Below are 24,186 nucleotides of genomic sequence, written 5' to 3'. Positions count from 1 at the left end.
TTGATTTAGAATTCGACTTGGCGTGTGGGAGGGACTCCTAGAAGATCTTCGGGGAAGAGATAAGGAAAGTTGCAGACTTTGGGGATGCTCTCGAGGTCTTTAACTTCTTCTTTCTCGTTAACTACTTGAGCTAGGAATGCATGAGACTCCTTTCGCAAATATTTTTGAGCTTTGATGCACGAGAGGATGCCAAGGTTCGTGTTGAGTTTGTCGCCATATATAATGAGGGCTTCGCCATTTGGCAGATTGAGGCGAATGACTTTTTCGTAACAAAGAATATTAGCATGATTAAGACATAGCCAATCCATACCAATGATGACATCGAAGGTTTTTATGGAGATCGGCATAAGCTCGGTTGGAAAGGAATAGTCGTTTAGAGTTAAGGTACAGTCTATGAATACATTGTTAGTGCTCTCTTTTGTCCCGTTATCCATCTCGATGGTGAATGTTTCGTTTAGTGGTCGGGGTTTGTGTTTGAGTAAGTGTTTGAATTTATGACTAACAAAAATCCTCTTTGCACCACTATCAAAGAGAATGCACGCATAACAGTTGTTGAGGAGGAACGTATCTGTGACTACAGTGGGATTTGCAACTGCCTCCTCTTGGCCCATGGCTAGCACTATCCTTGTGTTGTCAGCATCCCTTGCCTTAGGCTAATTCCTCTTGTAGTACCCAATTTTACCACACCCATAACAAGCCTGACCTATTCCAGCTCCGGGGGCCTGAGCATTAGGTTACACAAGTGTTTTGCAGAAGCGAGATGTATGCCCGTTCTTGTTGGAGCTAGTGCATTGTAACTCCTGACAAGGTCCATGATGATGAAAGTTGCATTTGTCACACCTCGGGAGGGTTCCAGCATATCTGCTGGTAGGTGCTTAATTAGTAGGAACAACAACAGGAATGGTAGCGGCATGGACTGCCACTGTTTGTTGTTTCTTGGAGGGCTCCTGAGAAGATTGACCCTATCGCATGTTCCAGAACTTCTTCTTTCCACTACTTTCTTTTGGTGGTTCAGGAGCGGTTGCTACAGGGTTGTAGCGATCCTCATGATCCATTAAGGTCTGTACCAGATGCTTGGCACTATCAAAGGTTAGTGGTTTAGCAACTAATACATTCCCTTGAGTTGGGGGGCGTCAATCCCCATATGTATCTTTCAACCTTCTTGCTCTCCGGGGTGACCATCCCGCGACACAGAAGAGCTAGGTCACTGAACCTATCAGTGTAAGTAGCGATGTCATAATCCTTCATCTTCAGATTCAAGAGCTCCTTCTCTAGTTTTTGCATTTCACCCCGTGGGCAGTATTCGGCGAGCATCAGTTCTTTCAAATTGTCCCAACTCATAACATTGGCTACCAGGAGAGTTAGGGATTTGATTTGGCTATTCCACCAAGTTAGAGCTCTGTCATTGAAGGTGCATGCTGCAAATTTTACTTTTCTTGACTCGGGGCATGTGCATATCTAAAATATTGATTCGGTTTTCTCGAACCAACGTGTCAGGGCAATGACACCTCTAGTGCCATCGAAGGATCGAGGTTTGGCGTTGGTGAAGTCCTTATATGAACATACCCTCGGGTGTCCATGAATGTCTTCTTGATTAGAAGGTGAGTGACACTACCGGCCCTGCTGGTGCCACTCACATTTATTTGTGTCATGGCTACTACCACCGCAACATTTACTGCTGCTTGGAACACAGCAAGGTCGTACCGAGGAGGTGGCGGCGGTGGCGGTGGATTCGTTAGAGGTTTGTTTTTCTTTCTGTTGGACTTCTTTGGAGGCATCTTTCTCTAAAATAATTTAAGAGAAAAATGATGATCAGTCCTCTATAGTGATCATGAGTCAAGTGATATTGTACAAGGTATATCTTGTCCTAACAGTTATAGTGTTCTATTAAGTGATTTATAGTGGAAGTCTACTAACTTAAGTAAACAATCGCCTTGAAATTTAATAGCAACACTTGGAATGAAATTTGTACAATGTGATTTGTGCCTGATCTTCCTATAATAACATAATGTACACAAATTATATATAACTAAGCCAAATAGACCTTCGATTAAGTGATCCTACTCTAAGTCCACAACCAAACAAGGAACAAGAAGTAAAGTTAAATCACCTATTCTAAGTCAATAAAATATTATTTATATATAAGTTATATGTATACACTTAACAATTATAGATCTATCAGTAGGAGTTCCTTGTTTTCACGTGTTTGGCTCTAGTGTTATAGTGTTATAAAATACTCCTATAGTATTTTAATTGTATGTTTGGTTCCAATGTTTTCTTTGTATAGAGTTTTGGTAAGTTTTAGACTCGTTGCCACAACACAACCACTCCCAAACAGATGTTAGTTGGATCTCAAATAAATATAGTTGATCGGGCTATATTTATCCCAAATATGATTACATAACTATCCAGGTTTAACCGAAGTGTCCAACCTCCAAATTCTTTTGTTTTGTTCTTCTTGTGATACTTTTTCTGGTATATATGTATACTTGTATACTTCTTATAAAATACTTAGATTTTAAAAGTATATTTTTAGTTCAAAGCACTTTGGCCTCATAGTGTTTATAGTTGTATATCATGTAAGGTTTGATATACTTAGTTCACTATAAACAATGCACTGATACCAATCTGTCACACCCCCAACCTGGAACGGCAGAAATGTTCGGGGGTGGAGGACATTATGTTCAGTATCACAACAATTGTAAAATAAGAAACAAAGAAAACACAACCATTACATTAATAAGGTAGAGTATTTACATATGTTCAATACATAGTTTGTATGACACCAAAATATATAACAAAAGTATAAAATATGCGACTCTAAAAGCTTCATCTTCTCAAAAAACTATTGGTGTACCTGTCTTACCGATTCCCTAAGAGTACAAGTGATTTTGAAAGTATATCAACATTTAAGTTGGTGAGTTCATAAGTAATCTTTAGTGATAGAAAACTTGTCTTTGTACTTTGAAAATTCTAGTATGTTTCTCTAGAAAATCCAGTATTTTCTATAGTGAATGTAGTGTAGTCATGTATGTTCCTGGAAAACGTATGATGTATTAGTGTACCCGACATTAGAAAATAGTGTATTGTAACTTTATTTGTATGAAAACCCTTGTGTGAATGCCTGGATAACTCCAACTGTAGTGTATAGTAGTGTATCGTTGTAGTATTTGTATGAAAACCTTGTATGAATGTATGGATACTACCAGCTGTAGTGTAAAGTAGTGTATTGTAGTTTTATTAATTAAAATAAAACCATTGAAGTAGTGTTAATCCCATAAACAAATGTGTTAGTTATACTTTTGTGATTTTCATATAACCATGCTTGATATGATCTAGTGACATCTATGACGTTCTTTAGGAGTCTAAAAGTTATGACATTTGTCACCCTAGGCCTGCCAGCCTAATTGTAGCTAGCAGTTCAGGTGTGAGATTGTTAGTCCCGTATAGATCTATACACAAATCTGACGCTCTCCCACCAGGAGAGTCTGGTTATATTGTCTAGGATTTAGTTTCGTACCCTGATGGATACTAGAAAAGTAGTGCCTCACAATCCTGTATTAACTAGTTTACGTGTACTTTTATAGAGTTTTAGTGTTCTCTTGTATTAGAAACTATATGTATTGCTTTGTATTAATATACCTTGTAGTATAAAATAATTATGCTTAAATAATTATGTTGGTAGTGTGTACTTGTATCAATGTATTAGAGTAGTGTTCCCAAACTATACCTATTATAGTTTCTGATTGTATGTTCCTGTTTCGTGTATTGTACTTAGCAAAATAGTATACTGAATCTCAAGCTATACTGATTATACCTTAATTGTAATGCTCTGTAGTGGAATGAAAAGATTTGCAATTTAATTGTATGAAAGCAATGTTCCCTTATGCTTGACATATTACAAGAGGGTTAAAAATATATGAAATATTTTTAGGAAATGTAGGGAATACTCGGTTTGAAACGATTACGAAGGTTTTAAAACTATTTAAAAATGTTTGAATAAACATAAAAGTCCTTGTGTTTTACTTGTATCCCCCCTTAAAAAAACATTGAAAATGTAGATGTATGAACTCACATCGTATGTGCATTTGAGTTTGAATGTCGAGTCGTAGAAACGATCCTCGGACGAGCGAACGTGCGAGTAACGTTATCCTAAAATAATTATTCCCAACGTCTTATTTAAATTAATAAGATATTAATTTAAATAATAAATTAAATAATATTGGAAATAATAATTAAAGTGTTAAACAACACTTTAATCATGTAAGAAATACTTCAAATAATTATTTGGAATTGTTTGGAATGTTAAAATGGGTTTTCTGTTGGAAAAATGGGGTTTTCGGTTGGATCTTGGTGTTCTTGAGTGAATGTTTGAAGATTTGAAGATATTATGAATGTTCTTGAGGAATTGGTTGAAGATTTGAAGATTCTGGGCATAATTTATGAAGTTTTGAAGGTTCACGGATGATAGTTGAGAGGAATTTGGGGGGTGTTTACGGATGGGAAATGTGTGAAATGAAAGTGTTTTTGCCAAAACACTTATATATAGGGGTGGTTTACGGTTTAGAGCTTCTAGAAGGGGGTGTTTTCGGATTTGAGTCAAAATGATAAAGGGGTTTACGGATTTAGGTTAAAAGGGAAAGGGTTCATAGTCTTGGTTGCCACCCTTTACGGTTTTCGGATTTGATTAAATCCAAATGGGGTGTTTACGGTTGGGTTTTCATCAAAAACCATGTGTTTACGGTTTGGGTATTCCCAAAACCGTAAACACATTCCATCCCTTTTAAACCTTTAATTAAGTTAAGTATAGTCCCTTTGTTCGAACTAGTGTAAGCTTGATTTGATTTAGTATGGCTTTATGTTAAGTATTAAGCTTATACTATCCTAATTCAACATGCTTTTCCCATAAAATTGTATATAAGTTAAATGAACATGCACTCGAGGCATTTGAAGTTGCTATATCTATAATATACGTGGTGAGTTTTACGTGTACATGTTTGTAGTCTAGAATTTTATTATCTCAAATCAATGGGTTGTTACATGTGGTAAGGTGCATGAGGGTGCTTTCCGATCATCTTCTGGGTGCCACAATTATGGTCGGGATGGCCATATGCCGAGGGATTACCGCCAGCAAACCCCAGTACTCAGTTCCAGGATTTGTTATCATTGCGACCAGGTTGGCCATGTGAAGGCCAACTGTCTCTCGCTTGCTACTAGGCCAACATAGGCTCCACTGCCGGCTACTTTGAGGATCACCGATCGGATTCAGGGCAGGGTGGAGCCCCCTAGGGCTCGAAGTCGTGATTGCTAGCTCACTACTAAGGAGGCCAGAGTAGCTCTAGATGTTGTGACTAGTATGTTTCTATCCATTATTCTATTGATTATGTTTTTTGGTATGCTTATCTTTGTGCCTTTGTTAGGTATGTTCCTAGTGAACTCTTTGCCTGCTCTAGTGTTGTTTGACTTGGCTGCGAGTCTGTCCTTTGTGTCTCGATCGTTCAGTGGAGAATCTGATATGCCCATTGGGGAATTAGAGTGTCAGTTGTGAGTTTCTATCGCCAATGAACAAGGGATTTCTACATCATCAATATATTAGGGTTGTATTATGGAGATCTTCGAAGTGCCTTATCTGACCGATTTGATCCCTATCTCCATGGGGGATGTTTGCGTGATTATGGGTATGGATTGGTTGAGTCGTTTTTGTGTTATGATTGATTGCGAGGGCCAAAATGTAGTAGTTCGAACCCCAAGTAGGGGAGCACTGGTTATCTATGGAGAGGGCACCAGGATGGGTTTAGGGTTTTGTTCTGAACCTAGAGTTCAACAGTATATTCAGCATGGGGGTGCAGGTTACTTGGCTTATGTGGTGGATACGTATGGTGGGGATCAAGTTTCAATTTCAGAGGTCCTAGTTGTCAGGGAGTTTATCGATGTGTTTCCGGAGGAGTTACCCAATCTCCCTCCTGAGAGGCGGGTCGAGTTCGAAATTGACCTTGTACCAGGTGCGAACCCAATTGCTAAGGCGCCGTACTACTTAGCAACACCTAAGATACGGGAGTTTTCATCTTAGATGCAGGGGATGCTAGGCAAGCAGACTCCCTACCTACATCCTCACTTCTCTTGGTCTCGAGACTGCTGATGTCTCAGACCACATAGATGCTATGGAAGGTATTGACCCATATCTTCCTACCCTGCCTCTTCCATCCGCAGCCTTAAACCCTGAAGGTTCTGCAGTTCCTTCCTCTAACACTCTTTCTAACGTCTCTCAGAGACGTAAACATAAGGTTTCTTCTCTTCATGGTCCCCGCACCGCAAAGAAATCTAGCACTCCCAAAAAGGATGCCCCCAAACCATCCGAACCATCAAAGAAGAGAAAATCACCACCAGTTTTCATAACTGCTGAACCGAGTCGCCATGACTTCGATAGTGATTCTGTCGAAGATGATCAACCCATCTCTATCCTTAAGAAAAGGAAAACTGATCCCACTAGCCAAATGCATGACCGGACCGATACCTCAGCCTCTCAACAGGCTCCGGTAGTCCTTCGGATGCCTACACATCCACTTGATGACACTATCTTTTTTCTCTCAGACTCAAAAAGTGAGTCTGAATCACAACAAAGAGGAGACCCCCTCCAGTTCATTCCCAAAGGGATAATACTGGCTCTCTCCCTAAAGTCTCCAGGGCTTCCCCACTGCATATTTTTTCATCCGAGGATTTGAACTCCATTCTCTTGAACGACACCCATACACTCCAAACACAGTCCCATCTGCAAGGTACTTCTTCCGCCTTTGCCAGAACTGAGCCGAGGCCAAACTTGACCACGGTTCAAGGAGACCAAGGAAGCTCAGTAAATCCTACTCTGCTTACATCACATTCAGGTGGTTTAGGCACGGTGAGCACACATGTGCAAGGATCCGTGAACCCAAGGGACACCTTGGTGCGTTTTTTAGGAATTGACGGAGAAGACTCTAATAATTCTTGGAGCCGATATCAACCTTCTAACGAGGCCGAAGCCAAGAAATACGCCGCTTTTCGTAGGGCATTTCAAGCTCACAAGGATCAACAGATCAAGCAACAACAACTCAAAGATCAAGAGATTCAAGCTGTGACAAAGTATTGGGCAGATGCCATCAATAATGCCAATACCGTAGCCATGATCCTGAAGGTTCAAGATTGGATGTCCGGAATGGCAGCTAAAATTCAACAAGCTCAACAAATTGCTGCTGATCAGCATGTTCATCAAGCTCCCCCTTCTCAAACTGCTGCAGGTTCTCAGGATGAAGAACCTGAAATTGAAGTGAGCTCTACTCCAATTTTTGGCTTCGATGATGATGAACCACAAGAGGTAAACAAACCCTCTCCCTCAGATGATGAATTGATGATGTTCAATGAAGATGAAGAATCCATGTGGTTCTCATCACTCCATAACTAAGCTACAACAAAAGAAGAAGAAGAAGAAGAAGCCCGCAGTCACAAGAAAAGAATTCCTAAGTCTTCAGGCTAAAGTAGATCAAATCTTAGCTGCAGTCAAGCCGGATCAACCGCAACCAAAAGACAGCCCAGGACCGCAGTCCTTGATGGAAAGAATTGAAAGATTGGAAACAAGAGAGAGATTGGCTGCGGAGCGCATCTCTCTAAAAGTTGAAATGGGGATCAGATCACTTGACAACAATCGTCAAGCTGATCATAAGGAATTCATGGCTACTGTGGAACGCCTCATCTCTGAGGTTACTGCAATCAAAACAGATCTTCAAGCAACGATTTCGAATCAGGCTTCACAATCTGAGAAGTTGATTGCTGAAACTCATACTGCTTATGAGTCAGCAATCTCCGTTCTCCAAACTACTATCAACAGACTGCAACGCTCTAACTCCACCAACTTCCATGGGCCAGTGATTATTCAGCTTACAAAGGAGATTCACAAACTACTTTTCAATCCCTCCATCCCCAATAACCTAAAACTGGTAGAAGAGCTCAAAGCTTAATTTAAAACCGTATTTGACAAGGTTGATGGCCTTCGTCAATGGCTTGAGGAGGCTCCAGGCCTGGACCCCTTAAGAGGGGGAAGTGAAGAAGTCCACGAAGTCCATCACTCCGATCAATCTCAGCAACATCATCAAACTCCCCCAATCTCCACTGAAAAAATTCCCACACCGCAACCATCACCGCAACATAAAACACCACTCTCACCGCAACCATCTCATCACAACTCACCTCTCCATATTACTCCTGAAAAACCAGAAACTCCCCCGCACTTCAAAAATCTGGAGGAGTATATGTCGTCTCCGAGCTCAAACGATTCTCCTGCCTCTGCTCAGAGAAAAAGAGACTGGCGGGCAGCCAAGCTGGCCGAAGAAGTATGGAGACTCTGCGGTTTCGACACAGTTATGGATGAATCCTTGATAAATTCTTGGATCAATCCTCACCGAAGACTTCTTGATGATAACTATGTCCCTCATCTTACATATGCGGAACCCCCTCCAGACGGATACTTGGATGTCCCAATCTCACGGAATGCCAGATACTTCACTGTATTTGAGCAGTTCGACCGCAGCCTTCCGGATGAAAAAAGACTCCCTATGGAGTTCGAGAGACTTAGCCAATTCTATGCTAAGCATGCCACTCCTGTTGAACACATATGGTCTAACAATAGACCATCCGCAATGAAGAATTACAAGATTAGGAAATTCATGAAGGCTGAGTTCATCCAGTACACCCTGACCAGAAGGGAGCATGACTACATCTGCACCCAGGCTGATTTTCCGTGTATGAACCCGGAAGAAGTATTTCTCATCGCCAAAGTCTTTCAGCACAAGTCTGAAAAATATCGAAGGATGAAGATCGCTCTTGAAAGGGCCAGTACCTATCTCAAGGAAACAGTCTGTGACTTCGCACCCATGTATACCGAAGGCTTTGAAGAAAGATCCTTAGGCGCAACCAACTTTCCTGAGCTGGGAGTCATTTTCAAGAGGAAGACTGACAACGTCAAATATTTCATTCCTATGACTGCCATGCATCGTCTCACCAGAAAACAACTTGAGATCTGCCGCAACGCAGTTGAAAAATCCAAGCATACAACTACAGAGGTCAAGTTTGAAATACTGAGAAGAATCAACTGGTTAGAGAACGTCAGGAAGTTTTGGTGGATACTGATCAAGTTCCTTAAAGTTAATAGCTGATCCAAGTTAAAGAAATCACTTAGGGGAAATTGTTGAATAAAAAACTGACCCTCTTGAAATTTTGCTACCGCAGCGCCCAAGCCACCGCAGTCAAGCAACATCTTCAACCAATGATATCCGAAGTGTTCAAGCATCGAAGTCGATATCTTTACTTAGTTTATTTTGTCTTTTCTGTAATACACTCTATTGTCCAGTATGCCTACATGACTACTCTTAGAGTTGTAAACTTCTCTATAAATAGAGATCTTTTCTAATGTATTCAGTACCGATGTGTGAATCTCTTATCAATTTCTAATACACATCTTCTTGTTCTCATTCTATCTTATCAAAGCTTCTTCTATTATCATCTCTCCTCGTAGAGCAAGTCACTTGTGACTTAATCACTAAAATAGATCTCACTTACTAACTTGGTTTGAATGCATTCCATGTTCTGAATCTGCTTTTGTGTATACTTGATATAAAAATTGTTGTCATTTACATTTCATTACATTTCCGAATCTAACTCACTAACTTCTAATTCTTAATATTATTGTTGAGCTAACAGATCCTTAGAGATTAACTATTCCGCTATTAACTTGTTCTAACATTTTGTTCAAGTGTGTCTCAAAGTTTCTCTTAACACTGGCATTAGAGACTTGAACCACTTGCATGCATTTCCTGTTATGGTGTAAGGGAAATATATGTTGGTGAAGCGGCGATCCATCTTAAGAGATGTCATCGTCCATTCGTAGTTGTCAATGTGGTCATCTGGGTCTGTAGTACCGTCCTACTTTGGTATGTTTGGTATCATCGTAGTGTGCGGGATCTCGTACTACAGTAGTTCATGGCTGAAGTTGCAGCTTGCGCTTCACATTGGGTTATCCATGTATGAGTATGACATACCGCCATAAGCCATGTATTGTTGCATCTGGGAAGGGCTTGCATACATCTGGTTATGCATGGCTGCTTGTGAGACATACGGTTGACACTGTTGTAGGTTTGGTTGTCACCCAAAGTGTTGGATTGCATATTGCCCTGCTAGGGGACCCATATATGGGCTTGTTCCTGAATACTTTTGTATGTACGTACTGAGTGGTTAACTAGCTGCCATGAGGGGGTTGAATTAAGATGCTACTGAGGACAGGACGCCGGATCCATAAGAGCCAAATCCCTGGCTGGACGAGGTCTGCACGCTTATCACTGGAGGCTGAGACAGTGTTGGGGTTGAACCTACATTCTTATTGTACAAGTTGATTGAAGATCGGCGGTTATTGTGGGAATAGCGGCGTGTGAGACAACCAGGCCATAACAGCGTGTGGGTTAACAATCGGGGGGTACTATGGTTGCGGGTGAATGGTGTGAGGAATCCAGGTTCCGATGCTGGAAGTGTGTGGGAAGGATTGTTGTTGTGAGGTAGGGATCTCTATTTTTTGTGTTGCGATGATCTGTAGAGTTGTGGTTACGATTGCTACTTGTGGCGTTGTGCCAGCTGTGGGGCGCCATAGATTGGCTATGTTATGCTACAGAGTATTGAGTTGTAACTATAGGGGGCATCCCTGCAGGTATCTTTTTCTGTTACCATCATTAGAAAAAGAGAAGTGATCGTTAGTCGACGTCCGGGAGGAGTTCTCGGGACGAAGCTCCGACGATCAAGTTAGTGTGAGATCTGAGAGAGATTGTAATGGATTGAAGGAAAGAGATAATTATGTCCCTATTTCATGTGGAAGAAGGATCCTTTTATACCTATTTTGGAGGCATGTCCCTCAACTGATTTTGTTGAACATTCCCTCGTGAGCAGCGATGTGGCGGACCCATATTGGTAGATCCTTCGTCACGTCTTTTTCCTCCTTCCCTCAATGGTTAGAAGGAGATATTTTATTTGTTATGAATATCGTGGCTATCGTTTAATGGACGAGTGGGACTCTCTTATTGGTCCCACATTTGCCGAGACATAATTTCCTAGAGATGCGGTCAAGGCGCGACTCTGCACCTTAACCACCATATCAGTGATCCTTGCGTTGGTGAAGACACATACTTGGCTTTAGACTAGGCTCTGGCCAGGCCAAGTCTGGTGTCAGTTTGACTTCTTCTTTTTTGATGTTCCCTGAGGGATACGTTAACAATAACCTAGCCCTATATATGCAAGCTTGAGAAATCCAACTATGGATTGAAGCAAGCATCTCATAGATGGAATTTTTTCTTCGATGCAAAAGTCAAAGAGTTTGGTTTCTCTAAGGATGAGGATGAGTCCTGTGTATATGTCAAAGCTAGTGGGAGTATAGTTAGGTTTCTAGTTTTGTATATCGATGACATACTGCTCATAGGAAACGACGTTCCAACCTTGTAGGAAGTCAAGTTCTGGCTTGGAAAGTGTTTCACTATGAAGGATCTAGGGGAAGCTACTTATATCCTCGGGATAAGGATTTTGAGAAATAGGAGTAAAAGACTAATAGGACTAAATGAAAGTACTTACTTAGACAAGGTGTTAAAACTTTTTAGCATGGAGAATTCCAAGAAATGGGAATTACCAAACCAGAGCAATACCAAGTTGAGTAAGACTCAAAGTCCAAGTACTGATGCCGAGATAGCGGAAATGAGTTGAGTGCCATATGTTTCCGCCATTGGCTTAATCATGTATGCTATGACATGTACTCGCCCTGATGTGGCTTTTGCGTTGAGTATGGTAAGTCGATATCAAGGGAACCCGGGTAAAGCTCACTGGACAGCTGTTAACAATATTCTTAAGTATCTACAAAGGACGAAGGATTGGGTCCTTGTACTTGGTGGAACTGAAGACTTGAGAGTGATAGGGTATAGTGACACCAGTTTTCAGACTGACCAAGATAACTTCCTTTCTCATTCAGGCTGGATGTTTACCCTTAATGGAGGAGCAGTTACATGGAAAAGTTCCAAGCAGGAGACCATGGCTGATTCAACATGCGAATCAGAGAATATAGTTGCGAGCGAAGCGTCAAAGGATGCAATATGGTTGAAGAACTTCATTAGAGACCTTGGAGTTGTGCAAGTCATAAAGGAGCCCATGGAAATTTTCTATGATAATGAAGTATTGGTTGCCTTAATTAAGGAACCAAGGGATCATGGTAGATCCAAACATATCGACAGAAAATATCATTTTATTAGATGTTGTGTAGAAGAAGGACTCCTCGTGGTCAAGAAGGTATCTTCATAAGAGAATCTTGTAGATCCCCTCACAAAAGGTCTGAGTAGAATTAAGCACGTTCAGTATGCAAGGAGCATTGGTCTGAAGGACGATATTAGTTTTAGTGATTAGATAGATAGTTAGAAACTTGTAACAATTTAAATGTAATTGACATTTGATGGTTAAGTAATGGAAGATTTATTTATGAGTAAATTTTACTATCTTTTGTCAATTGTTTATTTTGTGTTTTACTTTTGCATGTTTTACTTCCCGAATAATTGGATTGTTCAAATTATCCACATTCGATCATATTTTGGAAGTAAGTAGTGAATGAAGATTGTGATGAATTGGCTTGTGGATTGTCTAAGTGCTTCGACATAGCAAAGGTTTGCTGCAACGTTCATGAGTACTCTTGAAATAGGATTTGAGTATTGGATTAAACCCATGCTCATTTGAATCACTTCATGGAATTTATCATAAGTGATTGTGAGATGATAATATCATATAATCTTTAAACCGAGATATATGAGTTATTGTCTACGAATTGGTTGTGCATTGATAATGCGTAAATGCATCGTAACTTGGTGTTATAAAACATATTGTTGTGTAAGATTTGATGAGTAAATAGTACAAGCATATACGTAAAAGTTTATCTGTTCCTTTTATCCTAAGGGGTAAAAGTGATATCTTGGGCCCCTCGATGATTTTGTGTTGACTTATATGATGGGCCCGGTCAGGACTGAATTGATGTGTTCAATTAAATTCTATGTCATACAAATCAAAAATCAAGAAATAGACTGTTGGACATTGAGAACGATTTTGTTCCATGTCTTTTTCCACACAATATCTTGTAGAACGGAGGACTATATGATCTCTTTTCTAAAGGAAGCGTCATTGATTAGGTCAGAGTTTGACAGCGGCTTTTGAAAGTTACGATTGCTAATCAGATTCTGAAGTCATACTTGAAATTTTAGTTATTCGACTTATCCAAGTGGTAGACTGTTGGATTAGGTGTCTAAGCCCATAACTATATTGGTATGTACTTGATCTGATAGTAGCATGGTCCTTTTGGGTTACCTTCACCATAGCAACTTGACAGGATGACTTTAGAGAGAGAGGTTATTTAATGATTTATTAATATATTATAAGAGTAATATATTAATGGGAAATCATATTATTTAATTAGTATTTAACCAGAAATTAATTTGGTATCAATTTTGGGATTAAAGGAACTGATTAAAAGTAAGGGGACTGGTTGTGCAAATCATTGATAGTTGCAAACTGGGTTGCTGGATTCCCTTGTAAAGGGTTGGACGAAATTTATAGGAGGCCTTATAGAAATCATCCAAGGCCTTCCAGAAGGGAGGTCCATGGGCTGCTTGGAGCCTAAGTAAGGAATTAGGTTTTTACCAGAAAACCCTAGCAGCCACAAGTATTTAAAGACCCCTAAACCTCTAGAATTCAGCCACTGCTTCACAGAAGAGAAACCCTAGCTGATTTCTGCTCCTCTCTCACTCATCCCTTGCTCTTGGGGTTTGTGATTCCATTAGAGGTGCAACACATGAGGAACTCAAGCTTTCGAGAGTCAAGATCATCATTGGATTACTTATAATTGCGAGATAACAAGAGAGGTAACAATCAAACCCTACTTTTCATATTAATTTCAAAAATTGTATGTTGGTTTGGGTTATTGCTTTGGAACTTTTATTTGTATGTATAACTAGAGAAAAACTTAGATCCAAAGAAACGACAGAAACGACAGGTGACGCGATGTTAGGATGTTGGTTCTCAGATAAAGATTACACTTGAATTTATACATACACTTCTAATATAAATATTACTTCTAATTATCAACTGTTGTATTACATAAGGAAATGAATTTATTACATAGTGATTTTTCATGGTAAATATTCTTCTCAGTAGACTTCTAGTCACCTCTTCAGCCGTTGTTGTAAGATCTCTGTTTCTATCGGTTTCCTAGGAATACTTATGGTTTGAAAGGTCAACACAATGTTGGTGAGTTAATTGGTTTTGTATACCTTCAAAAGTTGAGTAGAAATTGGCATGCCATAGTTCATTGTATTCCTAAATTTATCTTAGTAGGTTTGTGTATGCCAAACTGTTTTCTTAGGGTTATCCTAATAGTAGTTTGGATAGTTAAGAATCTATGTTTCAGATTTTGGATATTTGTTTATGAATAGAAAAATGTATATTATGATTACCTATTTTTTAGTTCTTGATAGATTCCTTAGAATGTTGTATAGTTGGTTTCTTGAAATCATTAGAAAAATACAATCCTAGTATTCTTTCACTATTTTCCTTTGTGTGTGCTACTACTCCTTTTGAGGCATCCATTAAAGGGTAGTAGTTTAAGTTTAACAATTTCAAGATAAGTTCCTATAATCGAGCTATGACTATGTAGAATAATCCCTGAAAACCATGACGTTTCATCAAACATTGAAAATAGTTTAGAAAGTTATGCCTGCTTTAACTTGTCGTTAGTTTGTAGTTAACAACCACAAGTTACGCCTACTTCAACTTGTCGTTAGGTTGTAGCTAGCAACCACAGGTGGGAGTGTCAATCTTGTATAGATATATACATTTATTTCCCGTTCACTTAAGATTTAACGATTATAAAACGGGTCTAGCTAAAGGTTATTTAGCTAGGGATGAATTATGTCTCATCTAACACTTGTTTGTATGAGCCTCCACTGGTCCATCATGTTGTTGTTCTTTGTTGTATTTATGCCAGATACTTATATATATATATATATATATATATATATATATATATATATATATTATCTAATTGTAGTATTTAGTTTAATCGAATATTTAGGCAGTGTTAACCACTAGGTACAAAGTTATCTAAATCTTGGCTATAGATTGGCTAGCGTAACAGCTAGGTAAAATGTTTCCCTAAACGTTTTATCAACATAACAGTTGGGTATATATAATTTCTAAGTGTTTGAGTCAACATAACATCTAGGCATAGTATTATCCATAAAAGTTGTGTAGGGTATCTACCAAGCATAATATTTACCTAATGTCCTAAGCATAATTATGTAACTAATGCCATATTGTTAGTAATAATTATGAAAATATTTGTAATGTAACATGTATTCCCACCCCCCTTCCATAAAAGGTTTGAAAAACTGTAAAGTGGGGTCGTGAACTCACCCATGTAGCGTGGACCATTGATTAAGGGTAGAGTCAAAAGCCAGGAACTTGAGGATTGCTTAAATGGTATCAACAAGAGAATCAAGAGAGGGAGAGAGAGAGAGAGAGAGAGAGAGAGAGAGAGAGTGGTGATTTTTTAAGGTGTCAGAAATGATCTGCCAAAGGATGCTATTTATAGGGGATTTTGGAGAGCACACCATTCAAGTTGCGTGGGAACCATCCTAGGGCTGACACATGTCCCCCTTTTATGGTGCTACGTCATCCGTATCCTGCCGGATCAAGGTGTCAAAAAGCACGCTGCGTGCTATGCGTGGGTGCATGAATGGATGATTTTTGAACTTTGAAAATTTGTATCTGTCACATGCGAACTCTATTTTCAACGACTCTTATGTATTCATGTAGTTATTGAGATATAGTGCAACTTTCCTTTAGGTCGTTTTGGCTAATTCTTACTTTCATTTTTAGCTTATGTTTTATAATCGTTATGATTTTATAAAAATCATAACTTTCTCATGTGGGTTCAATTTAGACATTATTTGTCTCGAAATTCCTACTTTAAGTAGTACTATGTTTCTCCTTTTGGTGACTTTTGCTACAAGTTAACCATGCTCCTCGTAGTTTTTGACGTTGTAACTTCTTGTGTGCGGTAGATTTTTATTTATTATAAAAATCATGTATCTTTCGTACTAAGTCAGTTTTTTATGAAGTTTATGTTTTTGGGATTGCGGTAACGTGTACGTTTAAAATTTTTAACCTACTCATAAGATGACATGATTTTTCACGCAAATTATATTTTGAGCCTATTAGTCGAAGAAATTAAGGAAAATTTTGAAAATAGCATTCATATATTGAATGGTTACAGAGTGGTCCAATTACGTGTTGTTGACAACTTTAACTCCTAACGGCAGCTGCCAACGTATTTTCTAGGTTGTCACATTATCTATGAGAGTTTGATTTATGTACATATTGCATACAAATCAAGATTCAAAATCATCTTCAATATCACTAAGTGTATAAAGTTTTTGTTCAGTTCAACATGTTTATAAGCTTTAATGGAATCACCTATATTTCTACCGAGGATTTTCTCACACAAATCAGGTATTTGGGCATCTATTACTTTTTTAGCTTATGATGAGAGTGTGCCAATTGTTAGCTATACCTTTTAACTTTTCTATGTACAATTCAACGTTATCCTTTTTTGTGTGAAGATCAGCATTTGTAAGAGCTAAGTTCATGACATTGATGTTTTTTGAGCAAGAACTTTCTTAGTGTCTATCAAATTTATTTGTCGGTGTTTTAATATCTAGCCTAAGTGATTGATTTTCTTGACTAACATTTGAAAGTTAAAGACATAAGTAATCAAATGTCATGCATTTTTCATTATCATAATAATTTACAAATTTGTTTACCTGATATAAAGATGATGAGTCCCAGTCCAACATCTTCAAATCTTGAGCAACTTCATCTAGATCAACTTCAAAAGTTGTCAAGCTGCTGCTACCTTCATTAGTGACCGATGCATCAAAGTGTGCCATCAAACACTTTTCTTTACCTTTATCTTCATCGGATCATTCTTCATAATCCACCCAACTTTCCAACTTTGCTACAAGAACCTCCACATCAATGTTTTTCCTTTTTAATGATGCAAACAACTTCCTATACTTCACCTTATAGTCCTAATATGCATCCACCTTTTTAGACGTGCATTCCCTGGCGAAGTGATCAGTTACTCCACAATTGAAGTAATTTGGTCCTTCCTTCTTCTCAACAACAAATTTTCTACCAGCATTATAGCCTTAGATGTTGATGAGTCAAACTATTCTTAAAACTTTTTGGGTCTAGATGGTTTCTTGTCGCTTTGGCTAATGTAGCATTTGACTATCAAGGATTTACCTTCGAATTCATCTGAGAAGTTAATGTCACTATTTGGGGGGTGACTTCTTTGAATATAGGGCTACGGATATGTCCCATTGAGTATCTTGCATAATTATCTTGCGCAAAATCTTTGTTTCTTCATGATTACGAAGATTGCCAAATAAAGAAGATAGATCAATGGTTGTAATTTTCTTGATGTTCTTTAGAACATCAACATGATATTCCCAACTTCTTATATTGATTCAAGAAACTTGAGAACTAAGTTTTTTCTAGTCTTGTTCATATTGAGACGACACATATCGTGCACCAAGAAATTAAAGCGATTAAAAAATTGATTAAGATATTCGTTTTTTGCTGGAAAAAATGCTCATATCATCGATTTATAGTGTTTTTGTTGAAAACTGTAACTTCATTAGTTCCTTCATACACTACCTTCAACGTATCCATCATCTCCTCGGCAGATCCATTTTTGAACAAAATGGTAGGCGTCGTATGGAAGAGTGTTTGCTATGGCTGGTACATAGGAACGTGAGGACCATCATTGATGATATCCATCATGGAATAGTCCATGGTTTCAAGAACCATCATGGATTTTGAATTACACATGGTGAAGTTCTTCCCATCAAACTGTGAGATCTTATGACTAGAACTGGTTTTAAAGAGATTTGATGAAGAAGAAGAATGCATTGTTATTCGATATTAGTGACCTACTCTGATATTAGTTACAGGTTCCTTGATTGGAATCAATTAATAGTAAAGATAAAGAAAAAAAGCAAAAAGGGGTTTATCACAAAGGTTTTTGCTAAACACAAACCATAAGCACAGAGCTTAGTAAGTTCCTAAAATACAAAATACCATATATAATGGGTCTATTTCAACCCCAAGAAGGTGATATGGGACAAATCATAGTCTTATCCCCAATGATGGGCCAGATCAAGCTCTTTACTTATATAAGTGCCAGGGGCTACATCCTGGTCTTCCATACAATTGTTAAGGGCCAAACCCTGGTCTTTCATGCAAGTGTCAGGAGCTAAACCCTGGTCTTTCATAAAATTGCGAGGGGCCAACCCTGGTCTTCAGTTCAAGTATCACAAAGGAAACTATCATCCTACATAGTATATTGAGAAGACTCACCTCACAACGTAGTCAATAGCTAAACATCTCACACCACCAAGAAATGGGTACTACACACCACCTACCAAATCACACAAGGTAAACCCTTAGTCTACCTTCCCTAACTAGCAATTTGACTAAAAGTCAAACACGATTAAAAGTCAACGTTCAAGGTCAACGTTGGTTGACCTCCACATCGTGGCCATCCCTTGTCCATGTCATAGCACCTTCTTGACAAAACAATCGTGATTTACAATTTCTCCATGTCGTGACACCCAACTCGTCATGTCGTGGCAACTAGCTGAAAATAACTTATTGCATAAATCTCTTAATCCTTCAAGTTACTCATTTATACTTTCCAGAACACTTCCGTGTATCCAAAACATCATAAAATTGTTTCTTTATAGACATGTATGTCTTGAGCTCAAGTTAGCTCATAATGGAGATAAAATGACCTAAAACTCATGAAAGATTCTCGAAAATTTATACAACTTTTAGATCAACAAGAGATGGTGACCAAGGGACAAAGGTGGGCTATAAATTTGTAAATTTTGTGTCATTTAACCAACCTAAACCCAAAAATGAGTCAAATCATGAAGTAAAACCTAGATATAAGAACATAGGGCCAAAAAGGTGGAAACTTGATGACTTACAAAGAGTCTAGGATATACACACAAGCAGGAGAAACAATTTGCATGAAGATCTATGCACGAAAACTCCTTCTTCCTTCCAAGATCATAAAACACCAACACTGAGAAAAGAAATTCAAAGGGAGGCTAGGGGTTATCAAGAATGATTTAGGAGGTGATAGAGGTTGGGGGTGAAAGAAACCCTAACCATCACTTCCCTTAAATAGTGCACAAAAACCGGAAGTCTAGGGTTTGCATATCAACTGTCACCATGTCGTGGCAAGCCAGCTGCCACGTCGTGGTGCCCTTTAATGAAACATGCGATTTCTACTAAATATCATGTCATGGTTACCCTCCACCACCTCATGGCCAACCAAATTTCTCAAAATTTTAAAGTGAAAGTCATACTTTAAACTAGTTTTTACAACTCTCCCCCACTTGAGTCAAAATTTATCCTCAAAATCTAGTGTTGCATGCAACTTAGAGTAGCACTCTCTGACCTCCTCTTCGGGTTCCCAAATCCATTCGAACCCCTTCTTGTGTTGTCAACAAAAAACCCACTAATTTGAAAACACCGTTCTTCAACACTATCCTTCTACCGAACTGTCAAACCTAACTCACACCAAAAATATCTCCAACCAGGAAACTCCAGAGACCATACCCAAACCTGATGATCACCCATTTGACATACAAATCCCCTAATTCCTAATGGAAACTTACATAGGTCGAACCCTCAACCAAAACAACAATGAGGTTAACACCTTAAGTAGACAACCACTTTCTGACACCACTTTTGGTTCAATCCTTAGTGAGAAGTAGACGATTTGGCGAAGAAAAAAACACCCAAACATTACAACTATCTTATATCGAGAAGAGGTAATTTCCTTATTCAGTACTGAAGATTCCAAAAGCATCCCTGTCATCTAGGAAAATGAAACCACCGCATTACATCAACCATACTGACCAAAAGAATTCACATATTTGATCCGACGATGAAAAGAACACCTACTTGTTGCATCTAACCAACCTTGGGAGAAACTAACTCCTTAACCTTACCTTGAAGGCTCTAAGGTTGTACATGAAAACCTAGGGACAACCCATCCCGTACATCAACCTTACCGAGCTAAAACTCGTGGATCCAATCTAATCAATACCTCCCCGACCTTACACCATCCCACTGATAACTAGAGAATGGAATCCACTGCTAATTGGCGAAGTTGAAAACCTCACACACGATCACACAAATAAACTCCAACCAAAATCCTGACAAACCAAGGCTAACCTAGCATATACATCAACATGGCTCTACACCCCTTATGTGCCAGCAAGGGAGGGCCAACAAACCAACAACAATAGGTCTGATTCAACCCAAGTGAATGCTATAGGTCAAATCATATTCTTACATCACATTCGACCCAATCTGACCAATGATATACTACAACCATACGAATGATGTCACCCTCTTATAGTCTTACAAACACTCTTGTAATAGCCTATCTCATCCAAGTGAATGCTACAGGATAGATCGTAGTCTTACAACACTTTTCTGGTTGCCATGGGTTTCCCCCATGGTATTGCCACAATCTACAAGAATATCAGTCAAAACTAACACGATTCGTACCTCTAGCCTGCTAGACTCCATCAGGCGTTTGGGTGATCTTTCAAACCCCAAAGCCTTAATCAGACAAGAATAGGAACATATGTCATCACACAACCCTCATCCTAGAGCTAGACACTAACCCAAACTAGCACCGTTTTTGATGCTTTAATCCTTCCGACGAGATAACCTTGACTCTTCATCATTTACTACCCCGATTATAACCGACTAGTGAACATTATTCCTTGAATAAGCTTCAATTCGGAGAACAATCAGAACCAACTATCCTCCTGTCCTTGAACATAAAACTTCAAGATGACCGGCACTTGGAAATGTTTCCATCTAACCCAAGCGGTTCTCCCCCACATAGATTTGACTAAACCCTGACGACCTCATAACCACTCAAATTTCCAAACCAACTCAATCACTTCATTATATGGTTCTTAATATCCAGGGCTGACATTGCCAAGCATAAAATAATCCTAATTCTTCAAAAAAACACTCAAGAGCTCCAACATATGACTACAACCCATAATGAGAAGACCTAAAGTGTTCCAAGACACATCTACAAGGTTACAATAACATCAATCCTGCCATAACCAATCATTCAAAATAAAACCACAGTTGATTATGACATTACCATCCAATAGATTGTCCAGTGTTATGATTGAAATGACAAAAACATAAGCAAAAAGGTACTGATGACCCGAACTATGTAGCATCCAAACGGACGAGAGAACTTATTACTCAGGCTCCGATTCTTGGGACTCTAGATGTCCCATGCTGTCCATACATATATAAAGCTCCCTACATAAACACATAGCACTTCTCATATCGGCTATTTTCCTCCTTCATCACATGTTTACTCAAATGGATTAAATACAATCGAGTCCAACTAATTAATGAACCTTAACCGTTAACGGGACCTTTTCTCGACAACCAAAACAAAATCCCACCCGTTGAATCAATATGGCCAGATCCCACTAATGTATAATTATTCCAACTCGGAGAGAGATCCCCAAATCCCCCCACGTGTTACGAAAACCCTGATCAGATCTCCCTTGAATGCAAAACCTGTAGACATGACATCCTCAACTGAATTGTATGTAGAACTGATGTCACTCCTGATATATGACACCGCTACATTCGAGCTTTCACTATTCAAGACCACCACCAACCCCAGCTTGTAATAAAATAATGATCCCATGTCCAAAAAACCTAGCGTACACATGCCGAAAAACCAATATATTCATTGCACAAAACTTGTAAAAGATTAATGCATCCATAACATCTTCAACTGAAACAACTCAAAACCTTCTGTAACAACGAAATTTTAAAACAAAATTTTCATTTCTTAAAAATGTATTTCCATCCAAAATAAGACATAAAGATCCAATGTATCATGTCATAATACAAATCATATAAAATCCCAAGATCATAAATCCTCCATCAGTGTGTACAGATCACGCCGGCGCCTTCCCACGGTCCTTGCTAGTACCTGAAACACATACACAACAACTGTAAGCATAAATGCTTAGTGGGTTCCCCAAAATACAACCTACGCACATACGCCTTTCCAGGCCCCGACCATCCGGTCCATGTGTCTCAGGGGACTTCCGTCCCGACTGGGTAAACCTTCCGGTCCTACCCATGCCAAACTTACAGTCCACATTACAACGCCTTCCGGCCCATAACATATTCGCCTTCTGGCCCATAACATAATGCCTTCCGGCCCATATCAAGCATATCATACATAGCACATATAACAATTAACTTATCACATATAGCACATATGTCTCATACCATATCCGACCTTCCGGTCACACAGTCAAAACCCTTCCGGGTACAATATAATGAGAAGACTCACCTCGTGAATATCGATAGCTAGCAAATCCCGGAATCACTCGTGCTCGATCCTCCGAGCTACAATCCCCCTATAACATCATACGTCTCTTATTAACACTTTTACCACTAAGGTTGACTACCCTTTTCAAATCAACACTAGTCAACTCTGGTCAACGGTCAACGGTCAACTTTGACCGGACTCGGTGAGTGCACTAGGGCGACTCGGCGAGTCTAGACGTTTTCACCAACTATCTAGAATTCCCTTTTTGACACGTCGAGTATTACCCTGAATCCATGAGTTCCACCTGGTAAGAATCGCAGGGCCACCCCGACTCAACTCACCGAGTCTCAAGAACAACTCGGCGAGTCCCAGTTTGACTCAGTCCACCTGTCAACCCTCTCTAACTCGCCCTGACTCACTGAGTCAACCTATAACTCGGCAGGACCACTCACTGAGTGGTTAAGGACAATCTTCATGCTACTCGCCGAGTCTGTTCGTCGGACTCGGCGAGTCCATGCCATGCAACAACTCAAACTTGCTTCTGAGGTCAGATCTGCTCCAACAATTCATAGATCTGGCCTTCCTAAGCTGATTCATCACGTAAAGTCCTTATCTTGGTGTTCATAACACACCCCATGGCTCATAAATGGTGTTTTGACCTTAGGCATAAGGATTCCAATCCAAAACCCCCTTGGATTCACAAAAACCTTGGGCAAAGTGACACTCTGGACCTCCAAGGGTCCAGATCTATAATCTAAATCGCTTAAGGGGCCAAGGAAGCACTAGATCTAGCCTTAAAAGGGCTCAATAAGCCCTAAATCAATATAAACATCAACATAAAAGAGAATAGCTCGAAGATAGTACCTCAAATGTGATGTTCTGGACCTCAAACCTTCAGGAAGTGGCTCCTCTTGTTTTCCCTTAGCTAATTATTCCTTTCCCTTGCAAGATGACACCTCCAAGGTCAATAATGGCTTCCTACTTTGCTCCAAACGCTCACACTCGCTAGGGTTTCACTCAAGGGAATGGTGAGCACAATAGACGGCCTAAAGGCCCTTTAAATAGGTCCCAAACCCGAGAAATTAGGGTTTCATTAAACAGCACGGACTCGCCGAGTCCATACCTTGGACTCGCCGAGTCCAGGCCCGAACCCGCGTCCAGAATCGCGATCCTACTCGACGAGTCTGAGCTCCAACTCGCCGAGTCCCCTCACAAAACATCAAAATTATATGCATAAAAGATACCTGGAAATCCGGGCTATTACAACTTTTCCCCACTAGAACTAGACTTCGCCCTCGAAGTCTCGCTCTGAAAATAGCTCCGGATGCTGCTCACGCATCTCACGCTCCGGCTCCCAGGTCATCTCCGATCCCTTCCGATGTTGCCATTGGACCAACACCAGGGGTACCTCCTTGTTCCTCAGAACCTTGATCTTCCGATCTCTGATGGCCACTGGTCTCTCGGCATAATTCAGGCTCGCATCTACCTGAATATCCTCTAACGGAACCACTGCCGACTCATCGGCTATACACTTCCTCAGTTGCGATACATGAAAAGTGTCGTGAATCTGCCCCAACTCGGCTGGCAAATCCAGACGATAGGCTACCCGGCCTACCCTCGCGATC

Source organism: Lactuca sativa, chromosome 5 (assembly GCF_002870075.4).
Source record: "Lactuca sativa cultivar Salinas chromosome 5, Lsat_Salinas_v11, whole genome shotgun sequence".
NCBI classification, from domain to species: domain Eukaryota; kingdom Viridiplantae; phylum Streptophyta; class Magnoliopsida; order Asterales; family Asteraceae; genus Lactuca; species Lactuca sativa.
Note: the sequence above shows the minus strand (reverse complement) of the source record.